This window comes from Momordica charantia (genome assembly GCF_013281855.1).
Source record: "Momordica charantia cultivar OHB3-1 chromosome 6 unlocalized genomic scaffold, Mcharantia_2.0 BLBB01000006.1, whole genome shotgun sequence".
NCBI classification, from domain to species: Eukaryota; Viridiplantae; Streptophyta; class Magnoliopsida; order Cucurbitales; family Cucurbitaceae; genus Momordica; species Momordica charantia.
The window spans coordinates 2814244-2823225 of NW_028275164.1; positions in this window are offsets into that span (position 1 = coordinate 2814244).

The following is an 8982-nucleotide window of genomic DNA, read 5'->3' on the forward strand; positions in this document are numbered from 1 at the left end:
TTCAATCCAAATGGACAAATCAATGATTTAAACAAATTATTATAATAGTTTTATTAATGCTAAAATCACAACAACTAAAAGTTCAAATATAATTTATCCTAAAAGTTAAAACCATACTTAAAAAAAATCCTTAAAACCTTAAAAAAAAAAAAACCATTTTTCAAGTTACTCGACATGTATGGAGATTTATATTATTTTAAATGGTCAATTTCTTTGATCAATATTTCTTTTAACATTAAAATTACTTTACTTTCTTCTCTCAGGTTAAATAACCCTATTTTCTATTAAAATTTTAAATTAGAGATGTGTTATATTATGATCTTTTAGGTCATAAGTTATAAGTAAAGCAACTATAAAAAAAATAAAAAAGTTAAGCTTTAGAGATCAATTTAAAAAATAAAGAAAAAGCTTTAGAGATCAATTTAAATATTTTTTTTCCATTTTTTATATATATATATTGTACTTTTTTTCTGTTCAAATATATTTTGTAGTTTTCTTCTAACCTAAAATTAAAAGATTATATTAAAAAAATAATAATATAAAAATTTTCCTAAAAAATTGTGTTTTGCGCTTTTGTTGGGAATGGGCAAATTTAGATGGAAAGTGGCGAAAAGACTGCAAAAACGGACAAATAAGGCGTGGGGGGTGGGGCCAGAGTGGAATTATCAAATTCCTTCACAAGGTGGGTCCCACTCTCGAACTCTATAATAAATAATAACAAATAATAAGAAGTTTTGATTTTTTGAGGTCTATTTTTATGTTTTAAAAAGAAAAAGAAAAAAAAGTTTGTGGTTGGAGAAAACATTTTTGGAAAGAATCTAATTGCATTTCTCAAAACAAATAAGATACAAGCATTTTAATGCTTGTCTAAGTATTCCCCTCGTAATTTTTCTACTTTTTTTTTTAAATTTTGTAATCGTATCATAGTTTTTGTATTCTATTTTTTAGTAATGTTTCAAAAATTATTTATCATTCTTTTAATTATAAAATGCATAACAAATACCCATAAATAAAAATTATTTCTTTATGGGAAAAAAAACTTCTGTTAAATTGTTGGAAAATAATAATTTTTAATAAATAAGTGAAGTGAATATAATATAAATAGATAATTAGTCTTCACGGTTTCAACGAAAGTCCTGCGGTTAGTTTTGCTATAAAACAAAAATTATTTCTTTACTAAGAAATCGACCAACGTAATATAATTTCGGTTAAGAAATTTTGATAGTTAGTTTTTACTTTCACAATATTAAATGAACTCAGCTTATACCCAAATTTAACTGTCTTGAGAACACGTGCGAGGTGGAATAGATCGAACTATTCGAAACGATCTATGTGATGAGAGACATGCACAAAAAGAACAAACATTTCGACGCTCGAATATGTACGAACCCGACCTATAGTTCTCAAGACGAAGAATTAGTATATCTGCATGCAGAAATGAATGTCTATTTGTAAGAGAAAGGTTGTGCCTCTCACGACTTCCATATGTTAAGCCATTCACATAATTAGTTAAGCGGTTACAAATGATAGCATGAGATATACTTCAACATCAACCTATACGCAGGCTATCAATAGGTTCCGAGCTATATGGGTGCACTTTGGACGAGTTCAATAACTCAATCGCTGGATATTTTCAAATGAAAGATTATATTTTACCTCCAACATAGTCTATAATTTTTATTTAAGAAAAATATTCTAAAAAGTTAAATATATCAATTCAAGTATATAATTCAACCATTAAAATATTTGTAAACTCTTTAATATGCTTAAAAGCTTGATCTCTCACCCACAAGTTTGCGAAGAAAAATATCATTTGATGCAAAGAAAAACTTGAATGATAAAAATGACCTCTCACAGAGATATACATATTAAATGGAATTGACCACCCAACCAATGGCTGATGGCCACGTTTACACGAGGTCCACTCATGTTATTGACATTTCTTTTACATTTTTTTCCGTCCACCACTAAATTATTGTTTTATTATAATAATAATGCAAACTTTAGAATAAGATTCAAGTGGATTCTCCTCTTTTCATAATGATTCCAATCGGGTCGTTATAACGTGTGACTATTACTTTTCTTTTCACATGAATGTTATTTTCTTAGTACAAAAAATGGAATGAGAGAATTCGAACTCATGACTTATTAGTTAGAGACATATACCAATTATCGTTGAGCACGTTAGCTTTACATATATATTTTCAAAAACATTATATGTTGGGTCTTCGAGAACCCTGGCCTCTAAGATTTGACATTCCCTCCCCCGAGTTGTCTTAAAAATTAAATGTTGATGGCTGATGGGGCTTGCAGAAATCTTTATAATGCTACTGGTTTGGATCTCTTTCTCCGTGATTCTAATAGTAAAATTCACGTCGTAGGAGCTGTCACATTCCTACTGCTTGTCCGCCTTTGTTGGTTGAGCTATTTGCGATTCTCGAATGTCTCCGGATTGCTCGCTCCTTAAATTGCAACAGCCTTCTTATTGAATTCCATTGTCTCACCACAATTCGGCTGCTAGAAGTAGTAGGGAAGATTTCAACTCTTGGGATGAATCAAATTTGTTGTTGGACATTGAGAGAATAGCCTTTAAATTTTGGTACCATCTCTTTCCATCATCTCCATCGAGCAGCCACATCTTTTTGGCTTTTATAATTTTCTAATTTGGCTATTGAATTCTGCAAAGGGTGATACCCTTCAATGCCATGCAACATCTTTTTCTATTAATTAAATTCTTTTTTATTTTTTTATAAAAAATCTACCTACCCCAAATTTCCAAACTCAACCAATATATTAATAAATATAAATGATAAAATAAAGGAATTTCCAAAATAGTACGGACAATGACAACTTTTCTTTTATAAAGTATATTTATTTATCTTAAAAAGTGAGTCTAGCTTACCGGTAATTAACACCTTCCTCCAACCATGAGATTGTGAATTCGAATCCTACCCCCACATGTTGTACTAAATCACTCGCTCTTACAATGTAAGCAAAATGGAGTCGCAAACACTTTAACAATTTATTGCAAAGGTACAACAACATTCGAGAATTTAGATCAAAGAATACCCAACAAAGGTTGGGAGAGTCATGTACGTCGATGTATTCCAATAAGATATTATTTTTTATTTTATTTGGTTAAAATACTATTTTGGTCCATTTATTTTTAAACTTTGATTTATTTTGGTTTCTATACTTTTGAAATATTCATTTTGGTCCACCTGCTTCAACTCTAGTTCATTTTAGTTTCTTTATTTTCAGAAGGTTTGTTTGATCCATGTACTTTAAAAAGTAACAATTTTTTATCCCTATTTGAACATTTTTAAAACAAATTATATACAAAAACCATTTTAATATAAAATCATGATTACATTTTAATAAATGTATTGAGTGTAGTGTCTTTGTTAAAATTAAGGTAGAAAAATGATATTAAAATAAAATTAAAGAACTAAAATGATTACTTCTTAGAAGTACAGAGATCAAAACAAATATTTTAAAAATATATAAACTAAATGAACAAAAAAAGCTAAAAGTACACACTATAGAGATAAAAAACAGAGACTAAAATGAATCAAAATTCAAATGCCGAGGACTAAAATAATATTTCAACCTTCTTATTTTCACAATTGAGATAATTTATTCATTTTGAAGATGTAAATAGAAATAGCTATACCAATTTCTCGATTTAATGCCACTGGTGCATAAGTTCATTAGATTGTGGCCCACATTGCAAAAATTTACTCCTCTTAAAAAGTATTTTCTAAAAAAATAAAATGTAAATGGCTTAAATTTAATAGAAAACGAGGAGAATAAATTGGTTTTTTTTTCTTTTTTTAATCCATTTGATTTGATTCTTTGACATTGACATTTGTGCCTCAATAATCGGCATGGATCTTGTAAAAAAAAAAAAGATAACGACAATAATAATAATAAATAAATAAATAAAATAATTGGCATGGGTGCGTAGCCGCATAAGGATGGAATATGACATTTCATGTAAAGATTTCAATGTCTTGTAGTGAGAAATTATTGTGAGTAATTGGTAAGGTAGTTGCCATTGCCATTCAACTTCTATGATTGTTATATATATGATTCTTTTAGCTCAATAATTGACTAGAAAATTTAACTACCAATTTTTGTTTTTGTTGATAATATATGATTTTACTTAATTTAACGTTTCTTATCATTTACATAAAAATGGTGATTTATCGATAAAAAAGTAGGACAACTATATGAGATGAATCCATCAAAATTGACAAGAATAATTATTAATGCGTTAGTTGTCAGGATCAAACTAAATTTTTATTCTTGTCATTTAGCAATTATATAAAGTAAAATGTTGGAGCCAACATGAACTTAAGTTTGTAATTAGTATTCGAATTCATCATCCTTATTTATTGTATTAAACACGTTTAAAAAAAAGATGTTCGAGCTGTATTATTGCGAGTCAACCATTTTTTCTTAACCACACAATTTACTTTCTTCAAACATTAGAATTATGCGTACTAAAAAAAAGGTATTGAAACGATATCTCAAAAAAAAAAAATCTATTTTTCGTGGAGCTAAATAAAGAAAATAGTGAGTTTCTATTTAGACTCCCCGATGGGGATGGGGATGGGGATGTTTTGTCCTAATCACCTAAATGGGGACCGGGACGACGACAGAGAATACGTTCCCCTTGCTATTTATTTTAAATACATAACAACACTTGCTACAGAGAAATAACAACAATAATAAGTAGGAAATTCGATCCCTACTAATTATCTGTGAGAATCTCTTCGATCCTTTCAAATTTTTGTTGGAAATTTTACAAGGATGGAGAATTGAATGGGGGACAGAGATGGGAACGGGAAGTTTTTGCCCCGAGTTAGGAGTAGATAGAGTGTCAAGAAAAGTGTAACATTTAGAGTACAAAAAATATCATTATGTTTATATAATTTTAAAAACTTTTCTTTTAGAAACTAAGGACTCGTTTGGTAATGTTCTCGTTTCCAATTTTCATCATAAATTTAAGCATTTTTCAATTAACTTTTTTTCTTGATTGTCCTTGTCTGGGAACATTTGTTTCCATTTCCACTTTGTTCAAAACATAACTAAAAAAGATTGTTTTATCATACTTGAATTCATGGATGTTGGAGCCATGCAATTCATTTTTCTTTATTAAAAATTAAGAAACGGGAACAAGAAACAGGAATGTTACCAAACGAGCTCTAAAATACCGGGAATTGATTGGCTTTTTTTTTCGACAAGAATTTTTTGGGCCATTGAATGTATGTATTTCAAATTTTGAAAAATTAAACTAAAACTTTTGTGAATTTTATTTTTATTTTTTTTAAATATTTAACTAAAACTTAAAAAACTATTGTAACCTTTAGAAACAACTAATTATAATAAAATTGTTTAAAAGTGGGCCTGAAGCTACTGGGCCAACTGTTATACAATGGATATGGTTCCATCAAACGCCGGAAGCCCAATGCATTTCAATTATTGAAAGCCCGTGGGCTTAGATGGATAAATGGGCCCATAAAGCAGACATTCCACGGGCCATTTCATCTCACTCTTCTTCTGAATTTAAAAATTCATCAATAATCTCTCTATATGAGTTATTTAAAAAGAAAAAAAATCTTTATAAATAATAGTGCTGCAAAATGATAATATATGTGTATGTATGTATATATGTATGTGTATTGTGTATGTATGTATAATAATAATAATAATAATAATAATAATAAAGTGTTTAGAGAAACAAACAAAGCAACCAAGTTAAAATAAAAGCAAAATTCTAATCCCATCCTTTAATTATATTGAAAAATTCTCTTTTTAAAGTGTTTGTTATTATTATTATTTTTCTTTTATGAAATTGGATATGTTATGTAAATGCTATCATAGGTGAGTACTCAATCTATATCATTTAAAATACCGTTTGATATAATATTTAGATGAACTATTAAAGTGGGCAATTTAATATATTTTTTTAAAAACTAGAATCTAGTGAGTGAATGGGGCCAAATAGATCTTCGTGATAATTGTTATAATTTCTTTTTATCAAATTTTAAAATGAAAAAAAATTAAAAGTGCATGGTATTTGATAAGATAAATATAATATTTTAACACCAAGGTTTTTGACTATGAGTAAAATGCAAAAATAACTCATATAAACTGAAATTTGGTTCTTTTTTTTTTTGCGAAATTTCACCTTTAATAAGACGAATTAAATTGTATATTAATTCAACATCATGTGGTAAATTATATTTTGATTTATTTTATGACATTAATATCAACGACAAAATGTTAATGATATATTCATTAGTTTAGGTGTAAAAATTGGATAGAATTTTGAAAGAAAAAACTCTTAAATTAACGTCAATAATCTAGTTGATCTAACTCTCCTTTTAATGTCCATGGAATGATTTAAAAAAGAAAATAAAGATATTTATAAAATTCAATTACTTTAGCAAAAGGTAATAGATATCATATTTTAATTTTAAAAGGTGTGCTTCTAAAAGCACATAATAACTTTCAAGTGCTCAAACATTTTGATTTGATGTAGGTAAAAGGTAATATTAGTGGATCAAATTGGATCTTATCACACACATCTTTTCTATAATTGAAAAAGGAAGATTTTATTTACTAATAGATGACATGTATTTAATTTCTTTTATATTTTGGTATGATGATGCTGTTCTTATTTTTAATTTTTGAGAAACGTATTTAAAATTGTATACAAATCCTGTCTACCGTCTAATAGGGATATAAATGGCTCGGTTTGGTTGGCTTGATGACAGAATTGAAGCCGAACCGAAAATATATATTATAAAATATAGAAAACCTAATTGAATTGATAAAGTCTTCTTAAACCGCATCGAACCGATCGAAGAACCGACAGGTTTGTCGGTTCGATTTGGTGGATAACCAGCACGCTTGCGGATGGGATTGAGGCAATTGTCAATTGATTAATTGTGGATTCAAGTGGACTATTCGAATTTCAAAATCATAAATTCAATTGCACAATAATAATGGGAGGGACATGGAATTGGAACGGGTGGGCAAACGGAACTCGGAAGCCGGACGGAACGCGAAGCCGAACAGACGAGCGCGGGTTGTCAGCAAAATTCAAATTACAAGGAAAACAAATATATAATATATATATTATCGATTTGGTTCGGGTTCATACAGTTTGGAACCAGCAAACCCGCAACCAAACCGAAATGCTTCGATTGAGCATATTATTTAGCGAACCCGACGAACCGAGCCAAACCGAAACCGAAGTTGGTTCGATTTTGGCGATTCTGACCTGCACCCCTACTCTCTAATGCTAAAATCTTCTCTAAATAATTATTAACAATTTAACTAATTTTTTTTAGTCTCACGACATCTTGATTGGAAATATGTGTCAATTATGTTTAGCTGACAACAACTTAACTAAATTGAAATTGAACTATATTAGATTTAACAATATCACTCCTTTTAATTTTTTTTAATACAATAAATATAAGGGGATGATATCATTATTTTTTTTAAGAAATTATCTTCACCGGTAAAAAAACATAGTATTTTTCTACAATAAAACCGACTCCACGTTGAAGAAAAGTCCTTTTTTACTTTCTTTTTCCCTATATAACTTATTTTTATTGAAGAAACAAACAAATAAAAAGTGACTACGTGAGAATACAGAGATGTCAACATGATGGAATTCCATGTTTTTCCAAAAATAATATAATATTGTTCATTTTCGACGTAATGGAATTATATTTAGTTTTTTATCAAAAAAAAAAAAAGAAATCTTAAACAAGTATATATTTATAAATATATTATCTCGGTTACATGCTATAAATTAAATTCTCTGCAATTTTAACACATGCAATATATTATTTTTACATCTCCAAAAAGGATAGATGAAGAACCAAATTGTGTTGATCTAATTTGTTTAAACTTTGCCTCTAAACTTTTATAATTGTGTTTAAATCCCAAATTTTGAAAACACTACATTAATAAGTGCATAAACTTTCGAAGTTGTATTTGTTTAGTCCATATATTTCACAAAGTTTTTAATTAACAAGATCCGTAAACTTTAAATTTTATTATAATAATCCAATGATAACTTGTCAATTCAACATTTAAGCCACGAAACACTTAAACTTGTTTGAAAAATCAACTCACAATGTAATATTTAAATAATATAAGAACAACGTATCACAATCTATTAAGAATTGAAAAATCGATTGAATATCAGAAATTTGAATTATCATTCTTTAACGATGAAAAAGACCAAATTTATAATTTAACGAAATATAATTCGTGGATGAATGGGAGAGAGAAATAGAAAGGGAAAATGGAGAGGTGAGAAAACCACATAGTATTGTCAAGGAAACGGCCGACCAAACAAAAGTTAGTGGGAGACACAACAATCCATTTACCAATTTTCTAACTCCTAACTCTAGAGAGAGAAACACACGCCCATCTAAGAGAGAGAAAAAGTTTCTTTTTTAGACCAGTTGGAGAATACCAAGTTCTCCGGTGGGTCTTTTCCTTTTGGGCTATTTCGATAGTTTGGACTTTATCGAACTGACTTAATTGGTCCACGTAGAATGTTGTATTTTTTCATCCAAAAACTATCTTTTTTTAGTGCAACATAGGGTGTAGAGATGTGAATTTACAATCTTTAGGTGAAAATAGATACTTTAATCACTTGAGTTTTGTTAGATTGCTATCGGACATAAACTGAGTTAGGTTGAAGTTGGCCACTAAAACATTTTATTAGGATTATTCCTACATTAAAATTTACCAAAATATTTGCAATAATTTCTATGCCATGATGGTTTTTTTTAAGCTGTGTCGAGTATTTTTATTAAAAAAATTAGATATTTTTTTACCTCATATGTGATGTAACATTTGAAAAAACATTTGAATTTTATTTTCGAAAAAATTATTTTTAAGTTCTTGATTTTTGAGGCGGGAATGATATTCGGAATGACTAATTCT